General features: G+C 40.1%; 1 protein-coding gene across 1 annotated transcript in view; it reads right to left on the reverse strand.

Annotated features, from left to right (window-relative positions):
* The window catches only part of SYT16 (synaptotagmin 16), a 230,225-nt gene that overhangs the window by 95,114 nt on the left and 118,469 nt on the right, over positions 1 to 16,642 (reverse strand). Inside the window, exon 2 of the mRNA XM_066343078.1 lies at positions 15,507 to 15,686. The gene's annotated coding sequence lies outside the window, so the exon portion shown is untranslated. The remainder of the gene's footprint in view (positions 1 to 15,506; positions 15,687 to 16,642) is intronic.

Below are 16,642 nucleotides of genomic sequence, written 5' to 3' on the forward strand. Positions count from 1 at the left end.
TGGTCAATGAGGGGTTCAAATCAAGGTTTGTCTGACTCCATGGGCTATTCTCATTTTGTTCCCACTCTACCTTTGTTGTCTATTTCACTAATGAAACTCTTTTAAAATGAAAACTGTTGTGTTGGTCAAATAAATTTGTAAATATGATGTATATGTTTGCTCGCTTTGAGTGTGGGAGACAGGCTGTAAGCTGGCAAAGTCATTATAGCCTAAGACTAAGCCTTTCCCTCCCTTCTAATACTAAGGTATTCTCAAAACTAAGCTTTTTCCCACATCCTTGACTGCTGCATGATACGGGGTGGTTGCACTCTTATGAGGAATCCCATTTGTGCCTCAGATAAGTGGCTTTGCATTAGAGACTTCTTTATTTGTATATTGGCTTAAAGGCTTTAATTTTCTACACTATAAAATGAGGCAGACCAGGGGCTCTCCCTTGGTTCCTGCTATCAGCATTGCAGAGGCCTCCCTGATCCCTTGCCCTCTATGGGAAAAGCAGATTTTCTGCATTTCCCTTGGCTTTTCTTGTGGGACACCAATAAACAGAATGGCCCACCATTCTCTGACTCTGCCAATTCTTTACCATCTGCCTGAATTCAATGAGAACCTGCATGTGAATGGCCATGATGGTGGCCCCTGGCCATACATGTTGCAATTATCATACTTTGCCAAAATAAGTGTCAAGAAATGGTTATTTTAAAACATGTTTTTCAGCCCTGGCCAGTTGGCTCAGTGGTAGAGCATCAACCCAGTGTTTGAAAGTCCTGGGTTCAATTTCCAGTCAGGGCACACGGGAGAAGCACCCATCTGCTTCTCCACCCCTTCCACTTCTCTCTCACTCTCTATTTCTCTCGCTCTCTATTTCTCTCTCTCTCTCTCTCTCTCTCTCTCTCTTCCCTTGTCTTCTTGTAGCCATGGCTCAATTGATGCTAGTTGGCCCCGGATGTTGAGGATGGCTCCATGGCCTAAGCCTCAGGTGCTAAGAAAAGCTTGGTTGCTGAGCAATGGAGCAATGCCCCAGATGGGCAGAGCATCACCCCTCAGTGGGCTTGTTAGGTGGATACTCATCGGGGGACATGCAGGAGTCTGTCTCTGCCTCCCCTCCTCTCACTGAATATAAAAATAAATAAATAAATAAATAAAACATATTCTTCAAACTCTATCCAACAGACAGCTTTGCATTTGAGCACCATGATCTCAAAAAGACTAGGATTGCTTTAACAGTTTTTGCCATTATAACAATAGTGCCTTTCAAATATTCTCCAAATTTTATAAGCCCATTGAATATTTTGGAACATTATGTCCAAAACAGAAACTAATATATACTCCACAAATGCTCAGTAGTTATCTAAACACATACGGGTTTTCAGCATTTCCAAAGAGACTATTTAAAGTGGCTTTAATGACACAATTTCCTTAAGAGACTGTCATTGGCCTTGCACAGAAACTCAATTTCAGATTCACATATAATAAAATTTTTATTGAGAATTTAAGAATGAGTTATATCAAATTAATATTTACCTTTTCAAAGATCCAACCAAAATAAGAAAGAATCTCAGTTTGCATCACCCTGGCTGAAGAGATAATACTACCAGACCCCTGACAAGAGCGTACCTGTGTTCCAGGGCCAGGGGCATATCTCAGCTGGCCCCAAATACAGGAGATTCTGATATCTCAAATAACATCCACAGTATGAAAAAAAATGTAATTAGAAGTTAATGTAATGAAATTGAGAGAGGCAAAATGCAAGTACAATTAACAGGCATTACTCTCAGATTGGGAGATTTACCAGATTGTTGGTTTTACTAAGAGAAGAGGTAGAAATATCATTTGTATCACTTGAAAATGTAGACTCAAAAGTAAGGGCAAATTATGAAACAAATGTAAGATTCAGCAAATGTAAATGTAGGTTAAGCAAGTCTCTAAGTATCAGCAATCATTCAGTGTTTGTTAGATTTTTTGTTAATTATGGAAGTAATGTTAGCCTTATAAATTTTGGTAATCTCTCCACCTTAACACAACTCTGATTCTTGCACATTTCTTCCATCATTTTTCCTTGTAATTTGCAGTTACAATAATATTATATATGAACTGATAGATACGTGAATTCCAAACTGCCCTCTTGATGTTCCGCTTATCTGTCAGACCTCACCCTTACTGGACTATCCCCCTGAGACAAAGGAATTCCAAAAAGCTAAGAAGCCGCCCCAAGGAGGGGCTTCCGGACACACCAGGGCTTTTGATTCAACACCCACATGCTCGAAGCCCCCCAAGGAGGAGCATTCCGGACATACCAGGACTTTTGCCTCAGTATCCCCTCAGGCTCTCCCAAACACTATATAATTCGCCCCTAGTCTGTAACCTGTGCTCTTCTCCCCCGGAGAAGTGCCCAGCAGGGTTCCTTTCTTCCTTTCAATAAAGCCTGTGACTCTGGTCTTTCGGACTCCCATGGATTCTAACATGAACCTAAAAGTTATCTTTAATAACTCCTTACCCTTTACCTAGAATTCATTACCAAGGCCTATCCATTCTTCCATCTGAGCAACTCTTGAATCTACCTGCATTTTTTTCACCCGCACAGGTAATACCCTGTTGGGCAGATAAAATGTATTATGCTCACTTTGTTAAAGATAACACGAGGAGGCCGTAGCCCAGGTGATATTAATGTGTGTTGGGGTGGGCTAAAGGCAGGCAGAATCCTTGTAGCCTGGGGCTTGGTTTTGGGATTAAGCCCTTTCCTACCCTTTTTGATGTGAGGTGGTACAATCCTATCATGCCTCAGAGAAGTGACTTTGTATTAGAGACTTCCCTATTATGTATATTGGATTAAGGGTTTGGATTTCTACACTATAAAATGGGAACGGAGCGGGAGTTTGCTGCTCTTGGTTCCTGGGATGATTAAAGGAGAAAGCAGAGCAGAGAGCAGAAGGAGGCCACGTGGAGTAGGCCAGGAGAAGCAGCCAAGATGGCGAAGTGCTGAGTGAGATGCCAGTTTGTGCAGTTTGACGCTGGAGAAGGAAGGAGATGGGGAACAGAGGTGAATAAGTCTGGTGAGCTAGAAACCTTTGATTCTAGGAAACTCAGATAAGTCAGTGGCTTTGTGAGCACTGAATGTGAGTGGGTTTTGGAGCCCAGTGTGTATTTTTACTTGCCCGCCGGGTGCAAGCTAGAATTAAAGACTATGGCCCACCAGTTTGTGGCTCCGTTGTTTCTTTACCGACTGTCCGAATCCAATGCGAACCTGCATGGGCTGGGCTGCTCTGATGGTGGCCCTGGCCTTGGCTCCTGGCTTTACATACCCAAATCCACATCACCATTATTCCCACCTGATCCACTTCTTAGGCAGTCTCCTTGTGTCTCACTCCTACCCATGTTGCCACAGAATGGGCTTCGTGATCTTTTCTTTTTTTTTTTTTTAATAATTTTATTTTTTTTAATGGGGCGACATCAATAAATCAGGATACATATATTCAAAGATAACATATCCAGGTTATCTTGTCATTCAATTATGTTGTATACCCATCACCCAAAGTCAGATTGTCCTCTGTCACCTTCTATCTAGTTTTCTTTGTGCCCCTCCTCCTCCCCCTTTCCCTCTCCCTCTCCCCCCCCCCCCCCAACCACCACACTCTTATCAATGCCTCTTAGTCTCACTTTTATGTCCCACCTACGTAGGGAATAATGCAGTTCCTGGTTTTTTCTGATTTACTTATTTCACTTCGTATAATGTTATCAAGATCCCACCATTTTGCTGTAAATGATCGTGATCTTTTCAAGGTATACATTTGATCAAGGCATTCAAGTAATTGATCGAGTAATTAAAATAATTTAAAATTACTCTCCATTGCTTCTAGGATAAAGTCCAAAATGTTCTGCAAGAATCAGAAGGCCATGCCTGGTATTTTTTATCTTTAGGTTTCTTATCTTTAGCCACTATTATTTAGCAGCTCACTTCCTCTTTTCAGTATCTTACTTCGCTAGGCTCCTCCCACAGGCTGATAAACCTCTCCTCCTCCTGTGCTTCCTTCCCCTGTCTCCTCATACCCATTCATCTCCTTTCAGGGCTCAGGTTACACTTCCCTTGATAGAAAGCTTTGCGGGACAACCAGTCCCCCATAATCCAGGCTCCATTATGTCCCCCAAAATATTCTCTCAGTGTACCTCTTACTTTCTCTTAACACTCAGTACAATTGTAGTTTATTGATGACTTATGTAAGTATTTCTTTTAACAGCTGCCTTCCCCACTAAACTAGCAGCTCCAGAAGATCAGGTAGCAGGTTAATCTTTGTCTTTGCCCTATAGTCAGCATCTCATTGAATGACTGCCATAGACTGTCCAAACACACAAATATCATATCCTGCTTCTTTCATTGACCATTTTTAATGCATTTTTCACATTTCCAGTCTTTTGTGTTTATAATTTTTAATGATTTACTATTTAAAAACTAAATTTTCAGAGAGAACCGTTATACCTTTTCCCAACTCCAAATCTAGGAAGGTGCCTATTCTTATAATACACAGTCCTTTTCATCGTGGGAAAAAGTATCCAGTACTCTCCATTAAAACAAGAATATCATTATATTAATTCAGACATCATAAAATTGACAGTTATAAGAGCTTTGACTAGAGCTCAGCTAAAGCTGACTTCTGTATTCACTATTAAAATAAAATAATAAAGTATAGCTGGCCAAACAAGATAACAATCATCATCATAAAAATATTCCAGGGTACTATTAACCGTACAATCATTATTTTTTTCATTAAGAGGTTAGAAGAGGGGCCTAAGGTTTTCCTTTCCTAATCTGATCATGCTTATGCTGCTGGTCCACTGACACACTGTGAACAGCAAGGTTTTATTGAGGTATGTTTCACAGGTCATAAAACCTACCCATTTTTGGTGAGTAGTTCAACACTTTAGTAAGTTTATTGAGTTGTGCAACCATTATTATAACCCAGTGTAAGAACACTGACATCACCTCAATAAGATCTCTAATGACCATATATAATTAATCCCCATTCCCACTCCAGCCCCAGGCAACCACTAATCTACTTTCTGTTTTTATAATTTGCCTTTTCTGGGAATTCTATATAAATGGAATAATACAATTTTAAAAGGTTATAAGAGACAGTGGAAATAACACTGGAGGCTAACTTCCTATAAGATCTGGGGATGGTTTTTTAAAAATTTAAACTATATGCAAAATAGTAAATGAATAAGCTTTTTCCTGGATATGATGTTTCTATTTTTTGTGTGTGTTTGAGTCTCAAAAGAGACCCTTATCCCCCACTGTCACTGCTAAAATAGCACAGATTGGGGATGTTAGTCTGTCTCTGAAAGATGACCTACAATCAACAATTACATAAGTTTTAATCAAGTTCCCACTATGTTTGTGATAAGGGAAATATAAATTTTTCATCTAATGAAATTTTCACTCATAGCCAGAAAACCATGCTAGCACAAATTATTAATCTATTGCATATGCTTTTGCTAGGTCCTAAGACGTGGCATTCTTATTTATACTGGCCCCCTTCTGTCTATGAATGAACACATAAATACTCTTAAGTTGGGACTCTCAACCTAAATCAACGCTAGCAAGTGCTCAATAGTCTTCCATATGTTTTTGCTTTCGTCTGTTTACACAAGCCTAAAACTAAGCAGGTATTAAAATTGCTTATTACTGAAAAGACTATTGCTACAAATTCTATCTTCTTCATTAGTGGTTATCAAAATAAGTTCTCCTGGGGTTCTGGATGACTGGGCTCTTAGGATAGTATTGCTAATAACATGACGATGTCAATACTTCTGTGTCTGGCAAACATTAACAATGAGATCCCCCTGGGATCCCATCAAAAGCAGCAGTCTTAATGGGATCCAAGCAGTTGCAGACATTAGTGGGTGGCACCTGCCATCCCTCAGATCTGTCTGCCCAGCCCAAGTGTCCCCAATCAAAGAACATTTGAAAACACCCTTTCTACATTTCCCTTTCCCTTGGCATGAAATTTCACCTGAGAACTGGGAAGTACTGTTTTCTAAGCATGACAGTAGATTCAAACAATCTTAATGAATTCTACATAAACGTATGACCTATTATATAGCATTTTATTATATATAGTTACACCGATTATGTCTATTAGTTAAAACAAAATGCAGTCATATTTCTATTGTAAGCTAGTAATGCCTTTTACTTTTTTCTTCTTCTCTTTCAATCCTTCCAATTTCTCACTAAAAATATGGAAACTTACTTGCTAAGGAACACCAAATACCTCCATGGTCTCCTGTTAGCACAGTGCAGTTCCACTAGGATTTACTACCATTAACGAAAATAAATGGGATTCTACTTCCTGGTAGCAATATACTAACAATCTATTCCTCAAAAAATTACCAGTATAAATTTGAGTATTCACATATTTATCATCCGCCATAAAGCAAATAATAGAAAGAAAAACCCTCCAACTGTATGGAAAATGATATTTCACGTTGGCATCCCATTTCTAAACATAATCCCACAAAAAATACACATTTTGGTTATTTTCAGATTCTTTGGGGAAAATTCTAAATAGAACCCTTTCCTTGAGATGTTCTTAAAACCAATTGCAGTTAGGTCTTAGGCCATAAAGCCATCCCAAAAATAGAAATGTGAAAGGACCCTTACATCCTTCACACATAAAATCATGAGCCTCCAAGCATAGCTTTAGTAACCATACTTATTTAGGGGCAGAGGAGTGATGGAAGGATTTGGGAAGATGAAAGTCCAACTTAAAAAAGAAAGAGCTTTGTACTAAAGAGTAAAGATAAGACATTGAGAGCTTCACCATACTTTCCATAATGTGCCTTGAGTTAATGCCCTAAAAGTAAGGTTTTCTACATCACCCCCTCTCGTATCAAGTAGCCCACACTTCTGTGGAATGACAACTCTAAATTACCACTCTGTCATCAATGCTCACTGGGAAAAAACAAAAAAGAATAGCAGTTTTTAAGCAGACAGCAATTTTATTCTATAAAACTGACATTAATTCTTCTTAAGTACGTATTAAGAACTGTTTTGGAGGATTCAGTGTATAGAAACTAAGAAAATAAGATTCAAAATGTTTTTGAAAAGCCTAAGTTCACACACTTCAAATAATACCTGTCATCTTGTCATTCAACCTCAACCAGATAGCCGAGAATAATACAGGCTTGAAACCACTGTGAGAGCTTTTGTGAATAAAGCATTTGCTCCTGTAAGCGGGTTTTAGAGGAAATGCAGATATTTTAACAGAAACATATAACCAAAGGCACGCCCTTTCTCTTACTTTACTTTGTCAGGTTAATAAAAAATGATGAGAGATTAAACCTATTACTCTAATAACTGGTTTAAAACAGATTACTCAAATAGCATGAAGCATATAAACTCATAGACACCCACTTCAATGCTGAAAGAGTGATCTGTGTTAACTCTTCTACTCAAACAATAATCCTTTTTCCCTGTTACTCAAGAGGTGAGTAAATATCTTAAACTGATTTTTTTTTTATTTAAGGCATGTGCTTCTTTGAAGTATAATGAGCATTACTGTCTTGCTGACAAAAGAAGCACAAAACCCAATATTCCCTGATAAATGTAACATATGCCACCCATAGTAGTATCCTCCAGGCATGATGTATCTCTGGAAGATATCATAGAGAAAACAACTGTCATTAATGATGCCCTTCTTTAGCACGTGCAAACAAAAGCACGAGCTTTCAATTACAAGCCATTTCCTCATTTATAAATAAGGGTGATATGTTCATCTCTACTATGTCAAAGTCCTTCAAAACTACCCAGAAAGTTGGTGAGATAGCTTCACTATCTCCAGCAACAGGATGTGTGTTTAAGGCTTCCTCAGATCATCCTGGTAACCCATGCTGCAGAATTAAAACTGTTGCTTCAGTCCACCAAGCAACAAACATTTACTGGTTGTTTCTATTTGTCCTACCAAGATCTACCAAGGTTTACTGACGTCTACTTAGAATGCTCAGTCATAAAATTCCATGTTTGACAACTTCAAATACAAAAAGACTCAGAGTTTCTGCCAAAAATTAAGACTCAGAACTAAGTATGTTAGAGATAGATAGATGATAGATAGATAGATAGATAGATAGATAGATGATAGATAGATGCTCTACAGTCTTTGGCAAAGTGGTATTAAATCTTTCCACAGTAATTCGTACTACAGAGAGCTTCAGATTGGTTTTTATTAATATCCTAGCATCACAAAGGAAGCTCAAATGCCACAAGAAGAATCTGTTTGCAAAGTAACTCACTAAGCACCGTATGTAAATACCTCAGAAAGTAGACCTGCTTATATTCCAAATGCAATTGTGCCCAGATCTACTGAATGACTCTTAGTGTCCTCCCAATGTTTAATCTAATGTCCCCATCTTCAGCAATCAGCTAGCTGTGTAACATGCTCATTTGCTGAGTCAAATTCTTGAGCCAGGGACTATAATCCATTGTCTAAATTGAAAAACAAAAAAAGTACAGATATTTTAAAAGGACATATCATTCCCTCCTAAGCAGAGAAATGAAGACAGAGGGGATAACTTAGAAATGAATTGTTTTTCTTAATAATTACATGGTGTTCATTATAGCATTCTCTCCCTATTTCCCTATATGCTTAAAAATTTACATAATAAAGTTTTTTTTTAAATAAAGATCTCTCACAACCTCCCTAACATAATAGACTGAAAGAAATAAGAACACAAACACAGATATTAAGTAAGTTCCTGTAGTGATTTATTCAATGTGATTATTTCAAGTTGGATGGGCCACAGAACCCAGATATTTAATCAAACATTAGTCTGGATATTTTCCTGAGGCTGTTTTTTTTTGTGGATGAGATTAACATTTAAAATGGCATACTTTGTAAAAAGCATATTGCCCTCTATTATGTGGGTGGGCCTCATCCAATCAGTGGAAGACTTTAACAGAACAAAGACTGACCTACCCTGAGTAAGATAGGTATCTGTCAGCAAGTGACCTTCAGACTTAAGACTGCAATATTAGCTTTTCCTTGGGTTTCTAGCCTACTGACCTACTTTGCAGATCTTGGACTTGCCAGCTTTCATATTCACATAAATGAATATCTTTAAATAATCCCCCTCTTTCCCTCCTTCCCTACTCACTCTCTCTATCTCTCCATATATATGGTAGGATAACTAAAATGCTTGTAGTAGCCATTGGGAAGTATATTAGTAATTATTCTCCAAGAAAAACAGAACCAATATGTTTGTGTCTATGTGTCTCTATATACATATATAGGTAGCAATGAGCAAAATGTGCTCAGCCCTCTTTAAGGTAAATCTCCACATCCTGTCAATTAGTTTTTATTTTATGACTTTATAGCATTTATAACAATCTATAACTATTTTATTTGTCTGTTCACTTTCAGTTTTGTTTTTGTTTGTCTTTATCCAAAAATATAATTTCTAAGAGAATAGGGACTACATCTCTCTTTCTCACCATTTTACTTCCAATGCTTCACATACTGTGAAGATAGATTTTCAATAAATAATACTGAATGGATGAATGAGTATTCTCAAACCAGTAACTTCCCAACTGGGTTCTTCGAAATTTGCATCCATCAAACTGGGTTCAAATAGTAATACTTTTGGCTCAGCGGTAGAGCGTCGGCCTGGCGTGCGGGGGACCCGGGTTCGATTCCCGGCCAGGGCACATAGGAGAAGCACCCATTTGCTTCTCCACCCCTGCCCCCTCCTTCCTCTCTGTCTCTCTCTTCCCCTCCCGCAGCCAAGGCTCCATTGGAGCAAAGATGGCCCGGGCGCTGGGGATGGCTCCTTGGCCTCTGCCCCAGGCGCTAGAGTGGCTCTGGTCGCGGCAGAGCGACGCCCCGGAGGGGCAGAGCATTGCCCCCTGGTGGGCAGAGCATCGCCCCTGGTGGGCGTGCCGGGTGGATCCCGGTCGGGCGCATGCGGGAGACTGTCTGACTGTCTCTCCCCGTTTCCAGCTTCAGAAAAATACAAAAAAAAAAAAGAAGAAGATTAAGCATTTATTGAATTCCAGAATATTTGATCCACTTAAACTTCATCTGAGTAGTCAAAGCCCCAGCCACCACACAGACTGTAGATGAAGAAACTCGGGCTCTGGGTACAGTGGAAAGGAAGCACAGTGCTCAAGCGGTAAGCACACTCTCCCAGTAAAGAAAAGCACAGGTTGTACTGCTTTTACCTTATCCTAGAAACACTGTTTGCTTCCCTTGTTTCATTTATCAACCACACTGAACACGAAGCATAAACAAACGAATGCTGGTTATTTACAACTGTCACAGGGACACATGTCTAAATGTCCCTCTCCATTTCCAGGAGCCTAAATCTATAAATAAAGTAGCCATCCATGTGTGCTGGCCAGTACACTTTATGTTGTTATTTTTACATCTGGTTCAGATCCTGATTCATATCATTGTGGAAAAAATTGTCATTGCTCTTTCATCTTTAGGCCTAGAAGGAAAAATTAGTTCTTTTCAACTGCCGGTCCACCTGAAATTTCCTGCGGGTTCGGAAAAGAGTTAACCACCCTGAGCACATGGACGGTGGAAAATCACTGGAATCACTGGAAGTGATGTCAATGGGACAGCCAGACTCTTCTGCTTTGTTCAGATTCACTAAAATTTTGTAAAACCCTCAGAATCTTGAATATAAAGCAGAGTTGGTTGTAATTTGAATAATCTAAAGACATTTTTTCTAAATATCTTTTTTTTTTTAATCCCTGTGCAGAACTAAACCATTGGTAGCCTCATGGTATATATGGAGCAGTGGGAAGGGAAAGCATCATGAAGGGAAAAGTTTTCTTGCTGACCAAAATAGAGCTGAACTGAACTAGCCAGGGAGGTAACCACCTGACTGATCAGTGGGGAACCACCAGATGGGTCATTTGTGGGTGTAAGCAACAGCAGATTGGGCTAGCGTTAACACTCTGCCCAAGTCCTTCCCCTGCTGACCTGAAAGAAGAAATTAGCAATAAACCCACCCCTGCCCACCTCATAAATCACCTGGTACTCCTTTTAAAGCTATATAATTTGCAAGACCCAGTGCAAAATGAAAATGAAGGGCCCTGGGTTTAAAAATCATTAAGAATTTCAAGATAGCGCGTCGAACTGGAAATGCTGAGGTCACCGGTTCGAAGCCCTGGGCTTGCCTGGTCAAGGCACATATGGGAGTTGATGCTTCCAGCTCCTCCCCCCTTCTCTCTCTCTGTCTCTCCTCTCTCTCTCCCTCTCCTCTCTAAAATGAATAAATAAAAAATAAATAAATAAATAAATAAAAAGAATTTCAAGATAGCAACAGCAGAGCATTAAACCAAGCACAGGAACTCTTCTGATCACGCGGCCTCTCCAAGCATGGGGCCCTTCCAAACACGGGACCTTCCAAGCATGGGGCCTTCCAAGCATGAGGCACTCCAAGCACAGGGCCCTGTGCAGTAACTGCACAGCTTGCACAGCCACAAGCTGGCCCTGATGCCAGGAGGCCTCAGGTAGTTTACCCCCCAGCTTTTGATACGGGCCCACATCAGCGCTCACTGCAGCAACTCTCTGGTATGTTCACTGACTGATTCCTTCACTGTCTTTTCCCCACAGAGGCATACAAAAACTCTAAAACCCGTTTGACATGAACTGCTCACCTGAGGAAGTTTGGGGTATCTTCTCAGGTTCTCTATCCCTCCGTCCCCACCAACATGTCCACACACTGCAGCCACCCCAGGCAGACATGAGGCATGTGCAAGGCAGTCTGTTGCCATTGCTCTACAGGGGAAGCGCGTGGCTCTATGTGTTCCGCCTCTCCCTTGGCCCGTGTTGGATTCTGATCATCTCACTACAACTATTTTGACCCCATCCCACATCAGCCACCCTTCTTGGGGTCTAAGCAATATCTTAAGCCCTTAGAATCTCTCTCTCTGTCATCTTTCCAAGCCACAGGCCACCCTTTCCAGTAGTGTAAGGGCTTCCTTCCTCCCCTCCCTGCCTGGGGGGGTGCAGCCCTCACCACACATCATCTGTCCTTTCTACAGGTGCCTCTTAAAATGAAGCTCTGACTTCTGAATTTTGCCTTTGATAAATAAAGAAAACTTTTCAGGAGGAAGAAAATTCTTCTCTTTCTTTCTCTCAAAAGTAGATTTGTTTAAAAACCATTATCTTACCACAGAACTTCTATTTTTAGTCAATTTTTTTAACTCAAAGTTAAACAATGATTTCTTTATTCCAAGTGGTATCTACTGTTCCCCCAAAGCAATCACTGCCAATGAACAACCCAAGTATCTTACATAAAGAAACCAAATAATGCATGTAACACACATAACAGGTATATAACAATAGTAAGTGCTAAATAAATTATAGCTACCAATTACTCTTAACTATTATTATTACCTGTGTTACTAGAAAGAAACAGTTCCCAATTCTCTCTCCCCTTACCTAAATCCAGATAGAATATTATGTGTAAATTCTTTGAACTTTGAAAAATACATAGCCTAAAAAAAAGGTAAGGTATTTTAGTCAGGTAAATTACTTTACTTAGTGGGTTCAAAATATTAAGTGTTACTCCTACCTCTCTAATACCAGCATACAAACAAAAAGAATTATTTTATTTCTTAGATCCTCATATATATTAGATTCTAATAATTAAGTTTCCGATAATCAGCCATTTTCGATCTATAAAAACAGCAATTTTATATGGTTCAACCTAAGAACAGGATGAGCTAGTTGATTTTGTAATGATTCTTATTAGGCCTCTTTCATTTATAGACTGAGACCTAGAGAAGAAATTGCTATGGTAACGCTAAGAATCAAACAGGACTGCACAACAGGAATTGGGAGAAAGCTAGCACAGACTCATCAATTTGCACATGAGGACTTAAGGCCCAGAGAGATGAAGTGAGCTTCCCAAAATGTCACGGCCAATTAGTGGCAAAGCTGAGGTTCGGCTGTCTGTACTGTGCCTCTCCCACCACGCAGGGCTGCCTTCCTCACTTCTTTACATTTGTCAAAATACACGTTAAGAGCATCACAACTGCACTGAGAAATCAGTGCTCTGAAGATAAATAAGGCAAATATCATGTTAGATAAAATCTGGGCTAGAAAGAAGTATGTTTTTCAAAGATTCATGACCAGTGATAATTAAATTTTTTAATAGGAGAAATGCTAAAATGAAGGTGTTTGCTTCTTAGACATTATAATCCTCCTGATTAAAGTATTTTTAAAGCCCCCTTTCTGACCTGATTCTGAATTTTGAGACATGGATTTTTCAGTGTTTCTTGAGCTAACAGCTTCTGGTTCATCCTTTATTGCTATTGTTTCAATATTACCTTCAATCCTCAACTTATTTGCAAGTATAATTCATAATTATCTCTAAAATACTATAACATGTCAAACAAGACAAAAAGAAAGTAGCTCTAACCTCAGTCCTTTGTAGCTGTAATCATTTGCAAAGGAGAAAACATCACCAACTTTGCTCTCCCGGTTTCAGTAATAAATATAATGTGTTTACATGTGACGTCGTTCCTAGAAGCCATTACTGTGACTATTATGTTGTTGATGCTGCACAGCTATGGGTTAAGTTCTATTAGCACTTTCACTATAGACACCAGGCTGGTATCTACACAAAACTGATTCATTTAATTTATATCAACCCTGTAAGGTCTGGATCAATAATCCCAATATGCAGATAAGGAAACTAAAGTTTAGAAAGGTTCCATAATTTTCCAAGGTCCAGTGACAGCTGCTGAAGAGAGAAAAGTACGATCAGGGGAAATCCTACCTCCATGCCACCTCATGACCAAGCAGAAGTCTATTTATCCTACTAACTTACGTCCCAGATGGGATAGTAGTGGTTAAACCAGATTTCACACAACAAACTCTATTTAAAATATTCTGGTTTATTTTCAGAAGATGAGTCAGATGTCCTAAGTGGAGTTCAAAACACAAGTCTACTGAAACAGCAACAATACCAAATCGATTGCCAGATTTGCAACTTACACCCCTCCCCTTATCATCTCCTGCGGCGATTTTTAAATATACCTACACACTCTTAGATACTCTTCCCTTCAAAGTACAGCCTAAGGCTCCCTCCCTAGAGTGGAGGCTGTACTTAGTGAATAAATAGCATGAGGTAGAAGTGACAATGTATGACTCTCCAGACCAGCTCGGAAGAGGACTGTGGCTTCTTCTTTCCTCTCCTTTCTTGGATCGCTCACTCTGGGGAAAGCCAGCTGCAATGTCATGACTACATTCAAGCAGCCTCATGGAAGGCTCCCCATGGGCAGGCACTGAAGCTTTCTGCCATCCTAGAAGGGAGTCCATCAGTCCCAGTCAAGCCTTCAGATGGCTGCAAGAGAAACTGCAACTACAGCCTCATGAAAAACCTCACTCTAGAACCACCCAACTAAGGTGTTCCCAAATTCCTGCACTTCAGACACTGTGAGCTAATGAATATTTGTTTTAAGTGTAAAAGTTTGGGAGTAATTTGTTATGAAGCAATAGGTAATTAATAAAACATTTATGACTAAATTTTGTATTTTCTTATAACAAAGCAAAAAGGTGAACTAACCATGGCTACAAAAGCTGCCATATCAATAAGCCAAATATTCTCCTTGGCCCAGGTCTTAAAACAAACCCAGGTGGTGAGATGACTAGAAAGTGTTTTCCTCAAGGATTTTCCTCTGATCAAAAATATAATGTAAGAAAATATATATATATTTATATATTATATATATAAGATTGTTCCTCTACCAGTTACCTCTTGCCCTATAACCTATGAGTTTCACATTAATTAAAAAAAGAAAAAAAAGAAAGAAAGCAAAATTGTTCCCTGTAAGATAACAGCACTGTCTTTGAATGTTCATCTTGCATATGATAACCATCACTCCGTGATAACATCCTAGATCACAAAGTTCTACACTTCAGCAATTGAAAATAGAACATGTCCTTTAAGAACAGCAAGCCAATTGTTCCTTTAAATATGTTACATTCCCCCATCACACTGAAGGCAGTTAGTAAGTGATGCAGTAGATTTGGTGAACTTCAAGAGTAAAAACCTTCTTTGGAGAAGTGGCTGTTGCAATACGAAATGAGGAGTGGTCCTGAGCACCAAAAACCTCAGAAACAGCGAACTGCAGTGAAATGTCAACTTCGTTCCAAGATAACAAGACCAAAACACACCAAGGCTCTCGTCAATCAAATATTTTTTTTCTTCAAGTTTTAGTCATTTAGTCAGAGGGCAGCTCAACACAGACACCTAAAAACTAAGAAGATGATAAGTAGTGGTCAGCTTTCCCCATCTGCTCTTCTAACTCAAAGGGCAGCATTACTTTCATAGAGTTAACGTATGTTTTAGTAACGTCCATTCATCACACCCACCACAGGGTGGACCAAACAGCTCATGGGTGATTTCTTAATGAGTCCCATCCTGGAAAGAGTGACACTCCTCCTCTGACCCAAACCATAGCAAGTGGCCACACTCAGGAGAATGTGAAGCGTGATGCTTACCCAGCTCTTCGTGGATCCCAGTCTTGTCTTTGGAGTGTTTCCTTTTCCCTTGTTGCTCCGAGCAGGGAAGGCCTCCTATCTTTTCCAAACACAGCTTCTTGTTGATGAAGAGGAACAGGACAGCCAGAAGAACAATAAAGACCCCAACTGCAGACAAGAAGCCAATGGCTTCAGGAGGAACTGGCAAGAGAACACAAAGGGAAGAAAGGGCATCACAATTAAAGTGACTCAACTCTTAGTTCTAACTCATGATCAAATTTATTCAGAATCTTTATGTTTATTAATGAGAGTAGCAAATACTCTACAAGTCCTGACTTGCTGGCATCCCCAGGACCATGAACCGCTAGGCTGCTTCCTCAGATGACAGACCTCTATACCTCTGCACATGTGGTTTCTTCCACCTGCAATACAACTCTTCTCAGTCCTCCTCAAGCTAATATTCAATTCAAGGACACAAACTATAAGAGAGGTATCCATCAGGCCCTGGCCGGTTGGCTCAGTGGTAGAGCGTCGGCCTGGCGTGCAGAAGTCCCAGGTTCAATTCCCGGCCAGGGCACACAGGAGAAGTGCCTATCTGCTTCTCCACCCCTCCCCCTCTCCTTCCTCTCTGTCTCTCTCTTCCCCTCCCGCAGTGAGGCTCCATTGGAGCAAGGATGGCCTGGGCACTGGGGATGGCTCCTTGGCCTCTGCCCCAGCGCTAGAGTGGCTCTGGTCGCAACAGAGCGACGCCCCGGAGGGGCAGAGCATCGCCCCCTGGTGGACAGAGCATCGCCCTCTGGTGGGCAGAGCGTCGCCCCCTGGTGGGCGTGCCAGGTGGATGCTGGTCTGGCACATGCGGGAGTCTGTCTGACTGTCTCTCCCCATTTCCAGCTTCAGAAAAATACAAATAAATAAATAGAGGTATCCATCAAATGTACTGACCTGGAAATGGTCATGGACCATAACCACTGTCATAAAAGGCAAGTCTCTTACTAATATAGCTGCATAAAGTTTAAAAAATAAACACTTGGGACAAACTTTCAGACATATACATCCATCAATATTAGCGATTAGAGCAAAAGTCATTTCTTGGATACATGTTGGCAAATCCAATTGTGCAATATGATGATTATTATCAACGGTGACAAGAAAATTCC

The sequence above is a fragment of the Saccopteryx leptura genome, chromosome 6 (genome assembly GCF_036850995.1).
Source record: "Saccopteryx leptura isolate mSacLep1 chromosome 6, mSacLep1_pri_phased_curated, whole genome shotgun sequence".
NCBI classification, from domain to species: domain Eukaryota; kingdom Metazoa; phylum Chordata; class Mammalia; order Chiroptera; family Emballonuridae; genus Saccopteryx; species Saccopteryx leptura.